Below are 18,610 nucleotides of genomic sequence, written 5' to 3'. Positions count from 1 at the left end.
ATCTCTCAAAGTCACATAACAAAAACAACCAGAGTTCAAATCGATGGCCGGATCAAGAAGGAAAGGAGAACATGAACGTGCTGCTAAAACATCTAGGAAGCACATCCCATGACTTGCTATTTTATTGTTTCTTTACAAATCCCAATACTCACCCCCCCACACACACACTCAACAATTCTATCACTTTCTACAACCAGTTTTGTCTTCATTTTCCTAAGGGTGCCTGGGTGGCTCAGGAGGTTATGTGTCCGACTTCGGCTCAGGTCATGATCTCAGTCAGTGGGTCTGAGGCCCACGTTGGGCTCTGTGCGGACAGCTCAGAGCCAGGAGCCTGCTTCGGATTCTGTGTCTCCCTCTCTCTCTGCCTCTACCCCTGCTCACATTCTCTCTCTCTCAAAAATAAATAAACGTCGGGGCGCCTGGGTGGCGCAGTCGGTTAAGCGTCCGACTTCAGCCAGGTCACGATCTCGCGGTCCGTGAGTTTGAGCCCTGCATCAGGCTCTGGGCTGATGGCTCAGACCTGGAGCCTGCTTCCGATGCTGTGTCTCCCTCTCTCTCTGCCCCTCCCCCGTTCATGCTCTGTCTCTCTCTGTCCCAAAAATAAATAAACGTTGAAAAAAAAAATTTTTTTTTAAAATAAAAAAAAATAAATAAATAAACGTTAAAAAAAGTCTTCATTTTCCTAAATATAATAGAAAAAAATTCTAAAATTAAGTAAGGGGGGTGGGATGGCAGAACACTTCAAAATTTAACACGGTAACGTTTTCAAATGAAAAGTCACCATCCAAGAACTGGTGTGCACCCAGGTTATGGGAGAACAAGATTCCCTTGGGTACACAGATGACACGGTTCCCTGCACGCCGCAAAGACTGGAAATTCTTCCATACTGTGGGTCATCTTTGCACGGTGGGCTTCTCCGAAAACTTCACAGATAAAGGGATGTACACAGAAGAACTTGCCCGTGGTAGCCAAGAAGAACACGGGCGAGTGAAAATGCTGCCAGTGGCCTCCTTTGCTCTGCAGCCCACACAGGCGGTGGGGGCACCGTTCCAAGGGACAGGTGGAGTTGCAAAGACCCACCTCCACTCCCAGTGCTGTGTTCGCTACTCAGGGTACACACTGGGGCCACCGCCATGTCAGGGACTCTGCAGCTTCCGCTGGCGGCAAGGAGCGAAACCAGTCCTGGAATGGGAGCCCCAGGTCACCTGGCCTCCTGCCGCACCTTCAGGAAGAAGGGCACCTCAGGGTCTGGGAGCCTCTGGACAGAGAGTAAAACTTACTGACTGGCCTCTACCCCCAGCCTGCCAGGCCCCTATCCCTCAGGTGGCCCCCGTGTGTCCAGAAAAAAAAGCTTCAACCGATGGCAACTGCACACAAAGCGTGCCCAGCACCCTGGATGGCCCATTCTGGACACACGGGACAGGGCAAGGCAGGAGTTTTTTCTCTCGTGATGTAAACACCTACTTAATAGCCTTGATCTTGCCTCTTAACCAGCAAGGCCTAAATCCTTATCTGATCCTTTATAGAAAAAGTTTGGCGGCTTCTGCTCTAAGCCTTGAGCAACTGCGGCCAGCTCAGCGAGAGCCCGCACACCCCGGCTTATCACCAGGCACCAAACAGCCAAGAGCTGAAGCCTCGCGGGAGACACGCTGGGTGCAACGGTAGCACCGCCTGGAAATGACAGCACCAAGAGCAAACAGGAAGCCCTCCAGGAGACAGGCCCAATTTCCTGGCTTTCTTTCTACCAGATGACAGGACTCTGGGCAGGTCACAGTAATCATTCATTTTCTGACTTTGGGGAAGCGTGAAGTCCAAAAAAAAGGATGAATCTTTCCGTCACCTGCTTCACCATTTGAGTATCAAAGGACGTGATCTTTCTCCTCAAAACTGGCGCGTGGGACAGTGTTACAACGAGTGCTTAAGGGTTAATGGCTTTGTTTGTTTTTTTTTTTTAAAGGAGTTCCTATTAATTAGTAAGAAAATCGCAAAAATCCACAATAAATAGTGCAAGAGGAAGTTATTGAAACAGTTAACCGGTGAGGAAAATACATGAAACCTCTTCAGTAATCAAAGAAATACAAATCTCAAAAAGAGATCTTCACCCACCAAACAAACAAGAGTTCCAGCCTAAGATCCCTAGATTTTTAATCTAAGGGAAGAAATACAACACAAAAAGAAAGGACTTTAGAAACGTTCGGCCCAAAAATGTCTCTTTGCACAAAACACACACTGCACAGCCCCCTGAAACAGAGGCAGTGACAACCCTAGAGCACTAAGTGCCCACACTGTCTTGTGTAGTAAAGAATCAATCTTGTCCAAAGAGAGGTCTGGCCTTGAACCTTGGCTACAAGGAGGGGAACTGCAGGTCTCTGGAATGTCCTGCTTGATAGGAGTGTCTTTGTCCGCGGGTTTGAGAACAGTCTAACGACGGGATTTATGACAGGGGTGGGAGGACACCCGGTTTCGGCTCCCGTCTCCAGAACAAAATGGAGACCAAAGGACATTAGCTGGACCTCCAGGAGGAGCCAGAGAGTGAAGTCAGCCGCCTTGTAAAGGTGATAGGGCCCCAATAAAAACTCTGGACACCAAAGGCCCAGGTAAGCTTTCGGGGTGGGCATGACTCTAGGTAGTGTCACCCCCTCTGGCTAAGAGAAAGGAATGCTGTCCCCGACCATGGGGCAGGGCAACCAGAGCTCCGCTCTCTTCCACACGCTGCTCTATGGACACCTTCCCTTGCCTGCCTTTCATTTTAATTTGTACCCTTTCACTACCCGAAACCATAAGTAGTATAGCATTTTCCCCAAAGTCTGTGATGCACTCTAGGGAATTCTCGAGCCAGAAGGTGGTTGTGGGGACCCCGGATTTGTAGTCAGCTGACCTGACGTGAGGGCGGGCCTGGACACCACCCAACCGGTGGCCGGCATCCAAAGTGAGAGCAGTCTTGCGGAGGTGGACCTTCTAACTCGAGAGTCGACTAGAATCATCGTACGCCCACGTTGTGGTTTCTAAAAGGAACCTCTGGCGAAGTGACTGATTCCAAAGGTCTAAAGCAGAAAATGTACTAACTCCTAAGCCTAGAACACGGACGTGTGCCATACAGCAAAGAAGCTATCAAACACTAACAAGAAAGACCATGTCAAAAGGGCAAAGAAATCAGCCTGAAGGGGCTTCCATGACTAAGATGGGGCAGTTTGCGCCTCAAAAGAATAAACACTTAGCATAAAGCCCATAAATGTTCACGTTCACAATGATACAGAAAAGGAAGGACAAATCCTCAGTGACTTACAGTAGCAACTCATTCTGAAACTAAAAACGGAAAGGATTTAAGCATTTATCCTCTCTTTCCTACATAAATTATACTTCAGGGTAACCAATGATAAAGAAACACCTTTTTATAGAAAAGCTATTACTACAGACGGAGTGTGGAAAATAACAATTTGACAATGAAATGATGGATCTAGACATCAAGAGACGCTAAAATAAGGAGAAGAGGGGCGCCTGGGTGGCGCAGTCGGTTAAGCGTCCGACTTCAGCCAGGTCACGATCTCGCAGTCCGTGAGTTCGAGCCCCGCATCAGGCTCTGGGCTGATGGCTCAGAGCCTGGAGCCTGTTTCCGATTCTGTGTCTCCCTCTCTCTCTGCCCCTCCCCCGTTCATGCTCTGTCTCTCTCTGTCCCAAAAATAAATAAACGTTGAAAAAAAAAAAATTAAAATAAGGAGAAGAAATCTGGCAGATAAACTAAGGCGACAAACACGAACACACCCATCACTTGTCACACCGCTAGACTCGTGTCTCTAGGTGTTTCAACCGGAAGTATACCTAGAAAATATTCTCACCCACCTCCCCCGAAAAACACAAACCCAAATTTATTAGACTCTACCTCTACCTACGGTTACCAATTTACAGGTAACATGGGGTACAGAGAGAAAAGAAAAATACTGTAAGAAAAACAATCAGCTAAATTCGGAGAAATAAACATTCCACAGAACAATGAGCTAGATTAACAAATGGCTTCAAAAAGAGAGGAGGAATTCTACTTATTAAAAGAGACGTAAAAGGCATAATAATCAAATGTAACGTGTGGATGTGTTTGGATTCTGAATCAAACTATTATAAAAAAACATTTTTGAAGTGTAGAAATCTAAAGATGGAGAATTCCCATTCCTTTGCAGGATGATAATGGCATTTCAGTTATGAAATAACGAATTCTGAAAACTTAATACGTAAAACAGTATTTGAGATGCTTTAAAACAGTCTAGCAAAAACAAAGTCAGGAAGCGGGAGAGAGAGGGAAAAGTCAGTTGGGCAGAAGGACAGATAAGATCAGCAAAATGCCGGTAACTATTAAAGCAAATGGGACGGGACAGCTCAGAAATTCCCTGTAATATTCTCTCTATGTAGAACAAACAGATGGTTACCAGGGGGGGAAGAGGTGGGGGGATGGGTGAAATAGGTGATGGGGATGAAGGAGTGCACCTGTGATGACGAGCGCCCGGTGATGGATGGACGTGTTGGATCACTATATTGCACACTAAGACTGTACGGTAGCCAACTGGAATTAAAATAAAAACTTAACAAACATATATTCTCGCTACTTTTGTGTATGTTTGCAGATTTCCATAAGACACTACAAAAAATACCACAAGCATTTTGACAATCATATTCAACGTTCTCATTATAGTTGGGAATCTACTATAATTACGACCTTGCTGGAAAAGCAATTCGTGTTCATGGAGTAGGTAGGTAAGTTTTATAAACACACATTTCTCTTCACCTAGTAACTGTATCGTAAAAATCATCTTACAGAAATAATCTGAAGTATAGGTGAAGTATATACAAAACCTTCATTACTTGTGAATACTTTTAAAAATACTTGCCTACTCAACTATTCACACCGTAAAATAGGATATACAATAATATTTAACAAGGTTACGATGTTGAACGAATACAGTACACGCAACAGAATTACAAGGCGCAAAAAGAATAAAGGAAAAATGATGACAGAGAAAATACACCAAGACAGTAAAAATAAGTACCTCTGTATTGGAATTAGTAAAAATCTAGTTAAACAATTAGCTGCTGCCAGAATACCTCACCTTCCCGGTTATCATGTGACCTAAAGTGAGGGAAAAATAATGGACTTTTATGTAGGAAGAGTTTAACGCACCTGATTTAAATTCTTATTCTGCCATTTACAAGCTGAGCGAGTTAAGTAACGTACACGCCCTAAGATTCAGTTTTCTCATCTCAAAAGGACAGAAAACATTTTCCTTGCTGGGCTATTGTGGGCGTATCTGTTCTTCAAAATTAATAAGACTAAAATTGTAAGAGAAGGGGAAATGGCGGGGAGAGGGGAGGGCCTGTATGGCCCGTAACTGAAACAAGACTGGCCATGAGATAACTACAGACACAAAATGATGGACGCAAAATGATGTTTACGTGTGGCTCAATACTCTGCCTTTTTGTGTTAATTTCGGTAATAAGTAAATATAAATATACAAGAATAAAATTTACAGAGCAGTTCAGATGTTCCTCATCCCTACAAAAGAAGAAAAATGATACAGCTAAAAGTGTGGCTCAATAATCTGTTTTTTCTGTATTTTGGTTGGATGGCTTCATTTTTGCTTTTTTGAGCAATGCTAGGACTTATTCACTAAAGCAAGCACACCCTATAAAAGGCTGCTGTAAAGAACCTTGTCTGCTCTGAAACCTAACCCCTAACAGTGCCTAACAAAGGGCTACATGCATGTGAGAAACTCTGTGTCCTACACTTCCCACCATCCATGCTGGACAAAAATTTAACTCCCCCCCACATCTATTGGTCATATTTTCTCATGTTGATAGTGAGTTGTTGAAACACTTTCTAAAAGCAGCTTTTCACTGTGGTAAAACAGAGCTGAGAAATTTTCTTTCCCATAATTTCTCAAAGAGACTTGTCAACTTGTTAAATAAGTCTGGACCCAGCATATCAAATCTCAGCAGATCATATCTGCAGCTAGTGCGTGAACACGAGGATATGCGAATCGTGTATACATGTATGGATTTTGTGAACAATAATTTCAGTCAATGAAAATCACAACTTCCTATAAATAAGCGTGTATATACAAAAATATAAAAATCAAACTTCTGTTTTATACCAACATCTAATCAATATACAATATAAAGGATATGCAGAGCTTTCTTACTCTCAGCCTTAATTCTTCAGCAAAAATCACCACAGACATGAAAAATAAAATTTACTTTTGAGTTAACAGTTTCCCTGGACCTAACATTGCAATGAGAAAAAATCTGACCTTGATGATACCCAAGGTGCCCACCTATGCAAGAGTCTGTAAGATACAGTTTATGTACAGGGTTGAAACTATCTATTTAGAGAAACAGACAAAATTGAATCTCTCTCTCTTTTTTTTATCTTTATTTTGAGAGAGAGCACGTGTCCATGCGAGTGCAGGGGAAGAGCAAAGGGGGGCGCGGCGGGGGGGGGGGGGGGGGGGAGTGGGAGGAGAGAGAATCCCAAGCAGGCTCTGCACTGTCAGCACAGAGCCTGACACAGAACTCGATCCCACAAACCACAGACCGTGACCTGAGCTGAAACCAAGAGTCAGACGCTTAACCGACTGAGCCACCCAGGGGCCCCCTGTCACCACACAGCTGGATTTCCATCTGCTAATGCGTAAAATGGGAATGCTAACAATACCTGTCTCGTAAAGCTTTGTGGAAAACAAGTAAAATTATCTACGCAATGAGCTTAATATTTAGCACAATGCCAAGTGCACATTACATACTCCAAAGTGTTACCTAGGAACAGGAAGTCACTCTTGAAACACAACAGAGAGTACTCAAGGGCATCTACTGAGTGAATAAGCTCTCGTGAGGAAAAGTACCCTTAGCGTACCCCTTGCAGCAAGTACCCAACAAAACAGAGATCAAACAGTTAACTGAGAAAGACCTCAACCAACTAGCTTTTGGTCGTTTCCTTAGAGCCAAGGTATCCCAAGGCTCTTTAATTAAAAACCAAACACAATATAATAATAATCAACCCTACCTTAAACAGAACTTCCTCTACTGAAGTGTCGCTCCTACTGACCTCTTTGGGTTCACAAGATAATTAAGATGCCATCTGTGTGACCAGACTGCTGGGTCTGTGTACTTCCTTCTTCCCCGTATTGCCATCCAGCGCTTCCTCCTACGTGCCCGAGCTTCGACAATAACCTAACCGAGCTCCTTCTACCGGTAGATTTCATCTCAAATCCATCCTGGAGGACACAACCAACTAAATAATCTTAGGTCTTAGTTTAATGTCACTTTACTTCTCCCCAACTAAAAATGCTTCCTAACATCTACTCAACTCTCCACACTCCTTGGAGTAAACAACCCAAGACTGCCTTTCTGTGCCTCGTGACATGAAGCTCCACACCACGGAAACCCATCTCCTGATGAGAGATGAATAAGCCTTGGTCCTTCATGTCATCTCACTGCATCCATTTTGTAACCATGAAGTCACAAGCATCCTGTGTCACAAATTCTCCACCAATCTACTGGCTGCCAACAATCTTCCTTAGGCACTTAAAACCCACACTTGAAATTTTTTTAACGTTTATTCATTTTTGAGAGGCAGGGAGAGAGAGAGAGAGTGCGAGGAGGGGAGGGGCGGCGGGGGTGGGGTGGGGGGTGGGACACAGAGTCCGAAGCAGGCTCCAGGCTCTGAGCTGTCAGCACAGAGCCCGACACGGGGCTCGAACTCACAAACCACGAGATCATGACCTGAGCCGAAGTCGCACACTCGACCGACTGAGCCACCCAGGCGCCCCAGACCCACACTTGAAATTTTAACTAATCAGGGGCGCCTGGGTGGCGCAGTCGGTTAAGCGTCCGACTTCAGCCAGGTCGCGATCTCGCGGTCCGTGAGTTCGAGCCCCGCGTCGGGCTCTGGGCTGATGGCTCAGAGCCTGGAGCCTGTTTCCTATTCCGTGTCTCCCTCTCTCTCTGCCCCTCCCCCGTTCATGCTCTGTCTCTCTCTGTCCCAAAAAATAAATAAAAGTTGGGAAAAAAAAAAAAAATTTTAACTAATCAAATAATAGTGTTGGTATCCAGAACATAAATAAACATCTTGCTCTACATTCTTCCCCACGTGCCAAATGTCTTACATTCCCAAAACCGTATTGTAAATGGCTGGAGAAAAGTTGGCCATGCCTTAAATCGCTCTTCAAGATAACACACTCAGGGGCGCCTGGGTGGCTCAGTCGGTGAAGCGGCCGACTTCGGCTCAGGTCATGATCTCGCGGTCTGTGAGTTCGAGCCCCGCGTCGGGCTCTGTGCTGACAGCTCAGAGCCCGGAGCTGCTTCGGATTCTGTGTCTCCCTCTCTCTCTGCCCCTCCCCCGCTCGTGCTCCGTGGCTCTCGAAAATAAATAAATGTTTAAAAATAAAAAATTTTAAAAAAACCACACACTCACTACCTAAACTACTAGACACTGGACAGTCAATAAATGAGGCCAAGGCTCTGGAGAAGGACTAGAGCAAGAACCAAAACCGTGAAATCAGAAATACAAAATGGCTCAAAGAGAATCCACTGGAGTATTTTATTTATAAGAGTGTCTAATGTACATATTCTTATTTTCTTGCAATCAAAATAAGATATCCAAAGCTGAATTTGCTCCTTGGTATGTAATTGTTAACACATTCAGCAAAAAGGGGCATTAGTAATCAAGCACATCTTTGGTCATCTTGAAAATGAACAGAATTCATCCCAAAACAATACTGGTACAGAAGTTAAAAAGATCTGGGTTTTATACTAGATTCACATTTTTCCTTCTGTGACCTTAAGAACCTTCACCAGATCTGTTTCCTCACCTAAAAACTGAAAAGGGTATACTGGCTAATTCCTCCATGTTTTTATAAAATGCCAGATAGTCAAATGTACATTAAACTCGTTTCTAACTTAGTGAGCCAGTCTCTAAAGATTAAAAAAAAGAAGCATCAACTCTCCTTTCAAGGAGCTGAGTTACATAAAGTGAACGTGACAGAGCAATGCAATATGTTAACACTACAGAGAGGCAGGCAAAAGTTCTAGAAAAGAATGAGATAGGCGAGAGTCCACATAAAGGTGATGCCATTCCAAAAAATACCCAAAAAAGGGTATGTGAAATTGACCAATGATTTAGCCTCCTTGACCACATCTACTAAAATGTTAAAGAGGATAAGCTTAGCAACTCACTAACTTCCTTGAAGAAATCAATCATTAAGAACAGCTAACGCTGGGGCGGCCTGGACAGCTCAGTCGTAACTGACTCTTCATTTCGGCTCAGGTCATGATCTCATGGGTTCATGAGCTCAAGCCCTGCATCAGGCTCTGTGCTGACAGAGAGGAGCCTGCTTGGGATTCTCTCTCTCCCTCTCTCTCTCTGCCCCTCCCTTGCTCATTCTCTAAATAAAAAACAAACATTTAAAATAAAAAAGAGCTAACCCTTTTATCAACTTACAAAGTTGGGATTGCTCATAAGCACATTTTCCCTTAACTCATATAAAATCTACCAAATTTCTAAGTGGATTACATCTAAACGATCCAGAACTAAACTCTTACAAGCAATGGTAAAGTGCTAGTATATAAGTCAACTGTCGCTGAAACAGTTAGAATTTTACTTTAGGAGCGGGCACCTGAGGGGCTCAGTTGGTTAAGCATCTGACTCCTGACTTAGGTTCCGGTCACGATGTCACAATTTGTGGGTTCGAGCCCCATGTCAGGCTCTGCACTGACAGTGAGGAGCCTGCTTGGGATTCTCTCTCTCCCTCTCTTTGCCCCTCCCCTGTGTGCGCTCACGTGCACGTCGTGCTCTCTCTCTCAAAATAAACTTTAAAAAAAAGGAAATTAACTTTATATGACATAAAATTTAAGCCCAGTACATAACACAGTACTACTTTTCACCAAATAGTCAAGATTTTCTAAAATTTGGCACAATGCTCGTTTTCTGTATAAACTTAATTTTTATAAAATGAAGTCATACTTTGTATGACAAAAGCTAACCCAAAGCAATTTTAAACTAAAAGCAACAGGCTAGTAACTCAGTAATTGACACAAGATTTTCTTAAAGTTATTATGTGGTCTTTTCCCTAAACAACGTCTTTAGTTTCTGTCCATTGAGAAAATAACTACTAAGTGCCTATTATATATACTTACATACATACACATATATATATTGGGGGGGTGAGGGGAGAGAGAGACCCTGAAGGAAAGAGCATTTATCAAAACATGTCAAACATACTCTAACAGTAATTAAAACGAGGAGCCTGGCCCATTAATAGATAACATATGGAACAGAACAGATTCAAATGCATCTTCATATACACACACAGAGATAAACATTATAATTTCAGGGGCGCCTGGGTGGCTCAGTCGGTTGAGCATCCGACTTCGGCTCAGGTCATGATCTCATGGTCCGTGAGTTCCAGCCCCGCGTCGGGCTCTGTGCTGATGGCTCAGAGCCTGGAGCCTGTTTCCGATTCTGTGTCTCCCTCTCTCTCTGTCCCTCCCCCATTCATGCTCTGTCTCTCTCTGTCTCAAAAATAAATAAACGTTAAAAAAATTAAAAAAAAAAATTTATAATTTCAAATTGGGGGAAAGGAAGCATTGTGTAAGCAACAGTACTATGACAAACGGCTATCCACACATACCGAAAAATAAAGTCTATCTGAAATGCCACCAGTTTTTACCTTTCAGGTTACTTCTAATGACTAAAATGAAGAGTGTGGACTCTTGTTATAACGAGCACACTGGCAGTTTTGACAAGAATGAAAATGGGTACAACTTATAAGATTTAATCTGGCAATACGAAAATATAAATTATGTATTAAGATGTACAAACCAGTAATTCTACCGCTGGAAATATATTGAAAGCAAAAAGACAAGTGTACAAAGGTATATATCCAATGAAATCTTTATTTTTAACAATGAAAATTCAGAAAACTATCAATCATGATTGATCAAATAAATTACGGTGCAGCTATATTATGTGACATCATTTAGATATTTAAAAACGTTAGCTCTATACATACTGATTACTGATATATTTATTATCCAGTAAGAAAAGTTAGTTACAGTACATATCGTGAGTCAGTAGGCAGATTTTATTTTTATTGTATTATCTACTGCTGACGGAGTACGTGTATACACAAACATTGAAAAAGTGTGGCCTACAGCAACTTTTTTTCTAGATATGTCTCCTGAAGCAAAGAAAACCAAACCAAAAATAAACTATTGGGGCTATATCAAAATAAAAAGCTTCTGCACGGTGAAGGTAACAACCAACAGAACTAAAAGGCAACCTGCGGAATAGAAGATATTTGCAAATGACATATCTGATAAATCCAATATACATAACTATAAATTCATAAAGAACTATAATACATAAAGAACTATAAAATTCAACACCAATTAAAAAGTGGGCAGAAGACATGAAGAGACATTTCTCCAAAGACATATAGATGGCCAAGAGACTCGTGAAATGATACTCATCACCACTTACCATCAGGGAAACGCAAATCAAGACTACAATGAGATACTACCTCGCACCTGTCAGAATGGCTAAACTCAGGAACAACAAATGTGGACAAGCACGTGGGGAAAAAGGAGCACTCTTGCACTGTCGGTAGGGATGCAAACTGGTGTGGCCACAATGGAAAACAGCATAGCGGTTCCTCAAAAAGTTAAAAATAAAACTATCCTATGATTCAGCAATTGCGCTACTGGGTATTTATCCCCAAAATATAAAAACACAAGGGACACAAGCATCCCTATGTTTACAGCAGCATTATTTACAATAGGCAAATTATGGAAACAGCATAAGTAAATGTCCAATGATGAATGGATAAAGACGATGTGGTACACACACACACACACACACACACACACACAAGAATATTATTCAGCCATGAAAAAGAATGAAATCCTGCCATTTGCAATGACATGGATGGAGCTAGAGAGTACAATGCTGAGAAAATAAGTCAGAGAAAGACAAATACTGTATGATTTCACTCATATGTGGAATTTAAGAAACAAAACAAATGAGCAAAGGGGAAAAAAGAAGCAAACCAAGAAACTGACTCAACTTTAGAGAATAAACTGATGGTTACCAGAGGGGAGAGAGTTGGGGGGGGGGGCCAAATGGGGATTAAGGGGTGCACTTGCGGTAATGAACACTGGATGATACATGAAGTGTTGAATCACTACAGTGGACCCCTAAAACTAGTAACACTGTATGCTAACTGAAATTAAAATAAAAACTTAAAAAAAAAAAAAACAACTCTGGAACAACCTAACATCGATCTTTTTACAATGGCTATTTCTGGATGCGGGCCTTTCACTTTCTTTGGTGTCCTTAAAAATCACATTTATAACCAGGCGTAAAAATACTTCCATTTTGAAAAAGAAAAAAAGACAACATTTTATGCACCACAAAAAAATAAAAAACTTGAGTATGCTGCACTAGAAGAGCTGGTCCAACTGAAAGAGCAAGTCAATGACCCCCATCTGCTGTCCCCATTCTAGCCCCCAATTTGCCATCCCAGTGTAGATATGCCTCTCCACTCCACAATCTTCCCTACGTGGTCATTCATATTTAGTTCTCCAACTGCTATCTTTACGTCCATGTAAGAGGGAGAACAGAACTGTGAAAAGAACATGAGATCTGGAACCAGAAAAGCTATTTTTAAAAGTTTTTAAATGTTTTTATTATTTATTTTTGAGAGAGATAGAGAGACAGAGTACAAGTGGGACAGGAGCAGAGAGACAGAGGGAGACAGAGAATCCAAAGCAGGCTCCAGGCTCTGAGCTGACAGCACAGAGCCCGATGCGGGGCTTGAACCCACAAACCGCGAGATCACGAACCTGAGCCGAAGTCGGACACTTAACCAACTGAGCCACCCAGGTGGCCCTCAGAAGCCTATTTTTAAGTCTTATTCCCTCGATCGACTGTGTGTGACCCTGACTAACCTCATCAAACAAACTGGTTTTTTTAGAGTTTCTAGTGTTAAGTAAGCTCTACCCCCAATATGAGGCTCGAACTCATAACGCGAAGATCAAGAGTTACATGCTCCACCAACTGGGCCAGCCAGGCACCCCCAAACTTAAATTAGTTTGATTACAAAAAAACTCCCTATCTCACAGGGTTGTTGTGAAAATGTAAAGAATCTACACATAAACGGAAGAGTTATGCAAACTGGAGTGCAATACAAACATCATCAGTTACTGTTTAACCCAGATCTCTGCCTCGGGGCACAGGACTAACCCTCAGCTGATGCTAAATATCAGCCGTTAGCAATCATATTGTTTGCTGCAAACCCGACATACCCACATTTCAATTCAGTGCTTTTCCTTTACAACTATTTACTCCCTAACTTCTTTTGTCAAAAAAAACCCTTATCTTTCCCCTGCTGCTCAGAACAGGGGATTTCTATCTAAATCCTATCCGTTTTTCCTTCAGAATCCAACCCTTCATTTTCCAAGGACACACCCCTTATTTTAGAGCCTAGAAACTCTTCCCACTGCCTTCCCACCCCAAGCCTCCCTGAGCACTCCCACCAGTCACAACCACTGCCATCAGGCTGCATGCCTCCTGTACCTTCAAGTACCTTCCCTAGAACCTCACAGCTGCCTACAGGTCACAGGTCACAGGTCACAGGTCACAGATCAATGGCATACCTCGCTCTGTAGCTTGTTTCTTTGCAGCTCTCTCTCCTGTGACCACAGTACAGTACCCCCAGTATGGTTTCACTGAATTTCATTATCTGTCTGCCCCTTTAAGGGTGTGAATTTGCCACCTCTGGCTTAAAGCTAAATTAATATTAAACTGTCAGACTTTGATGCCAGATTTACCTCTATGTGAATCCCATCTCTCTCAATGAGGCTCAGATAATCCATATGATCAGTTTACCATCCGTGGGCTGAAATGATACCTTCTACAGAGTGTACCTCAGACTCCATTACAGTGCAAAAACGGTGGCGATTATAACTCCAGTATTCACAGACGTCATAATTAAGCCCTTAGTTTACCTTTCTAGAAATATCTCTAACTACTCCTCGACAAGAAACTTCTATTCTCTCACTTTATATAACCCTGCCAGATAAAACTCCCCCAATTTCTGCTCATCTGAATTTTACTCATCCAAGTATGGTCCCAAAACACGGTTCTATTAGCACTTCTGGGACGTATTCCCTAATCACAGGTGGTCCACAAGAACTCTTTTCTCTCTGAATTTACAGACCTACGTAAGGTAGTAGAATTATACTGGAAAAAAAAAAAAATCTCATATCACAAAAGGACATTTGTTCTTCCTGGATCCTTCTGGGATACAGTCAGCTATAAATGAGAGGACTTAAAGGGGTGATATATTTTTCTTTTTTTTTTGCTTTGAGATATAGTTCTTTTTCTTAAAAAATGCTTCCATTCAATTCACTCCCAGATACATAGGAGTTACAACTAGACTTTCAAGTCCAGAAGAAAGAAAAAAAAAAAAAAAAGCATCTCCAATACCCGTGAAAACCACCACCTATCCAATTTATCGATTGGAGATTAATTTACAATTTCCTCTTTTGAGAGAGTACCGATAATGATTAGGTCAGTCATTACAGTTTATTGTCAACTTTTCAAAATTTAGGATTAGCTTCCTTATGGGGAAAACAAAGGGGGGAAAAAAACCTCAATTTCTGACATCCCAAACTGAACACATTCAATCATTATTCACACTGCATTTGTTGAACACTCAACATAAGCCAAGACTGTGCCAGGTGCTGGGATTACAAGTACCCACAAACTGCTTTCAGGTCTGGTAGAATTCACAAAATTTGGATGAACTATACACACTGGCCCAAAAGTTTCATAGAGAAAGAACAAGAATCGGAAATAATTTTGTCGGACTTGTAATTCTGCAGGTTGCAATTTGACCTGAAGGAGGGACCACTAGGCGCTGCATCAGTGAAAATAACGTTCACCACAAACGGAATGTCTGGGTTACCCAGGGACTGAAAGCTGGACTTCAAACCCTCCAAATCAGATTATTTCCATCTGATCCTACCCTTTCTCTGCCAAGACGAAAAGAAAAAGAGAAAAAGAAGAGTAGGTCAGCCATTTTCCTCACGTTCCCCCCAAAAGAACCTTTTCCATAAAAGTTCAAGGCCTCCTAAATGAATGCCTTATCTACAAGTAAATACGCAACTTCAAATTCAGACAGCTCCAACAGAATGAAGACAACAGGACTACTTTTAATAGTCTGGCATATTCCTTCAGATTTTTCTGTGTTGAGAAAAAAATGTATGTGTTTCATAATGCTATACAACTTATTTGAACTGAATAACATATGTGGGAATCTTTCCCTCAATACGCATAAATGTATTCAACACGTCGCTCTCCTGCCACTCATAAAAAATTATGTAAAATGCATGATTTACTGATAATCTGAATTTGAAAACCTTATTAGTCTTAAAAAAGTCCCTATAGAAAATATCATTAGTTTTGTCATTTTGAATTAGTCTTACTCACAAAAAGTAAATTCATTTTGTATTATTGTGTTCGAACATGTTTTCTTATACATACTATGTCATTTGACAGCTTCTGCTTAACAGGAATTCAAAAAAACTGTTAAAATGAATTTAAGTCAAGTTTACTAGAAAATAGCCGTCTTGCCTCCAAATCATACCAAGAACGGAAGCCACATCCGTTGCTTCTGCATTAGTGTCACCAGCTGAGCTATGACATCCAGGGCTGCGCCTGGTCTAATTTCTGAGGGCTGGCAGTACCAAGTGGGGACCCTCCCTGTACATGTGAATTCAGGTTTTCTAAACTCTTAATATGCGCAGAATTGTGTCTATAGCAAAAGTGTTATAATTCTATGCTTCGTTTTAGAATACTTAGTTTGAAAATGCAACCAAAATTATATACAGTAAATACTGAATTAGCTTTGTTCTAGGAAGCCTATGTAAAAACACAGCAATCTCAAGAAAAGGATGTGCACATCTGGAATTTGCAAAATAGCACCTAAAAAAACAATAGATATATTAGCAGTACGGTACTGATTCGAGTAACATTTCAACAGATAGTCTGGATAGTTACTGATCAATTATTACGTGTAGAGTATGAAGGAAAAAATGATGTGTTTAGTCCCGAACCAGTAACAACAACAAAAAGAAAATGGAAATGAGTCATAATTATTTTCATCCTTTAACACGATTACAAGCTAATAAAATACGAGAATTCAAAAGAGGGCAAAGTCATGGGGGGTGATTGGGAGGGTGGGGTGTCCTCCATAATCCTCAGGGTACTCACTAAACAGCTGTGGAAGACGAAACTGACCAATGAAAGAAAGGGTGCATGAAAGTACTCAAGTACTCTACTTGGAAAAGGTAATTTAAAAGGACCTCATCTTTATTGAGGGATGGAAAGAAATGCCATCCTCTCAGGAGACAGACAACAGAGGTCCACTTACAGGCAAATTAGGTTTATTAGGGCCACAATAATAAGCAAACCAGAAACGTGATAATTAAAATTCACATACTTTTATCAACAACAGTTAAGTACGTCTTTAATGCAGCACCCTACAATCTGTTTCTCTAGCATTATATCTATTCCAGCATCTTAAAGCAGGCTGCATTTGCAATTTATCTTCTTTAACATTTCTCAAAGTTCACCATTTCCTATAATCTTATACACAAAGCTTACATATAAAGTTCTTCTAATTCATTGTTCATGTTACAGTACCTAAAACTGTGTTGCAGGGGTTTAACATTTCCTGAAAACATACGTGCATTTAGGTACAAGTTGCCTTCTAGCCTTGCTGAGTTTACTGGAACAAACCTCCGTGCCTTTGCACATGCAAGATTACGGCACTTTACAGCTTCCTTACTGTTACCCAAAAAAACCTGAGTATCTACAGAGCCCTCTCTACCATCATTCTCCTAGTCATGAGTCACCCTCCCCTCATTCCTATCAGTCCACCCTCAGTAACCTTTTCACTTTTTCTTTGTATGCCAAATATCTCACTCACAGCCTTTGCATTTACTATTCCTTCTGCCAAGAATGCTCTTGCCTCAGATCAGATAGTCACACAGCTAGCTTCCTTGCTTCTCCTGGGTCTTTATTTCAAAGTTAACAATCAGTGAGGACCTCCTTGGCCACTTTATCCAAAGTTTCAACCCCTCAATCCTGACACTCCTCTCCTCCTGTTTGTTTTCCTTCCCAGCATGCGTCTCTTACTCCATATTTTTCTTGAATGAGTACAAGAATTTGGTTTGGTTTGTTCACTGCCAAATCCCCAGTACTTTTACACCAGTGTGCCTGGCACACAGTAGGTACATGATCAGTCCCAAGCCAAAATTTGTTGAGGTGGATAGGACATCTTTTTAAAGAAAAGGGAAGTGACTTATCCATGTCAGATCATGATTCTAAAAATATCGCTACACCCCATAAAAACCCAAATCTCCTTCAGTACTTTTCTTTCAAATTTCCAATAATGCTACAATATTGCAATCAGTTTTATACATGACTCCGATTTTCTATTATAAGGCAAGAACAATTTCTTACACATTCCTATATTCCTTGTAATTACTGGTCCAATGGTCTACCTGTAGTAAGTAAATAACTGCATGAATGAATGTGTGTAGAAAGGCACTGCTAGATTTTCACTTCAGTTTCTTGAGTCACTATTATCTGTACTACAAAAGAAAAGGCTTAATTGGGGTTAGAGAATAGTATTATCCAAATAAGAACATTTTACTAGATACCCCTTTTAAAAAAACGTAAGTTACACACATCTGCAAAGGACAGCATATAGCAGGTGCTCAAACATTTGCTGAAGGCATGAAAATTTAAAGACAGTCTCAAAATCAGAAGCCAAAGAAAAGCTCCTCTTAATCTTACATGATAAAAACTTAGGTTCAGAAGTGTGGCTTTTCAAAAACAAAGGTCTTGTGTCCTCTGCCCTTTACGACCTTATGAATCTGACTTGCTAAAAGTCAATGTGTCATGCATTCTGAATTTGTATGTTAGCAAGGGCCAGAAAAATTTTCTGAGACAAGAGTACTGCTCCACTGCCTTCCCTGTCATCCAACACCATCAGAACTAGGCCAATTATTAATCCTAAATTTGACTATCATGAAACATTCAAAATGGACTAAAGAAAATTATGCGCCAAAAGTAGTCTGAGTCCATATCTAATGTCCATCAACAGACATTTATCAACATAAACACCAACATAAAGCATCTCTTTCGTAAAACTCTAGATTTTAAACACAATGTAAACACTAAAATTAAAAAAAAAAAAAAAGACAGGAATGTCACTGAGAAAATGTGTTCATTAAGGCCACACTCTGCTACAAAACACTAAATACAGAAAAAGTAAAAACATCTTCCCACCCCTAACAATTGTCTGTTTACAAAGCAAAAAACCCCCCAAATAAAATCCTCAAGGTACTTTTGCTTCCCATAGTAGTATCATCTCGGAATGGTAAAGACCCAATTCGTATCAAATATCGAAATATAATTCTGTGACTCTTCACTAAGCGGATTTGTTGATGTAAATTAAGAATCGTCTCCTCCTAAGTCGCTTACCTTCTGACCCATCGG

General features: G+C 41.3%; 1 protein-coding gene across 4 annotated transcripts in view; it reads right to left on the bottom strand.

Annotated features, from left to right (window-relative positions):
* The window catches only part of RB1CC1 (RB1 inducible coiled-coil 1), a 93,334-nt gene that overhangs the window by 73,593 nt on the left and 1,131 nt on the right, over window positions 1-18,610 (bottom strand). The gene's annotated exons all lie outside the window — the stretch shown is intronic.

The sequence above is a fragment of the Puma concolor genome, chromosome F2 (assembly GCF_028749965.1).
Source record: "Puma concolor isolate L17-30 chromosome F2, mPumCon1.1.hap2, whole genome shotgun sequence".
In the NCBI taxonomy this organism is placed as follows: Eukaryota; Metazoa; Chordata; class Mammalia; order Carnivora; family Felidae; genus Puma; species Puma concolor.
Note: the sequence above shows the minus strand (reverse complement) of the source record. Positions and strands in the feature narration are given on the sequence as shown.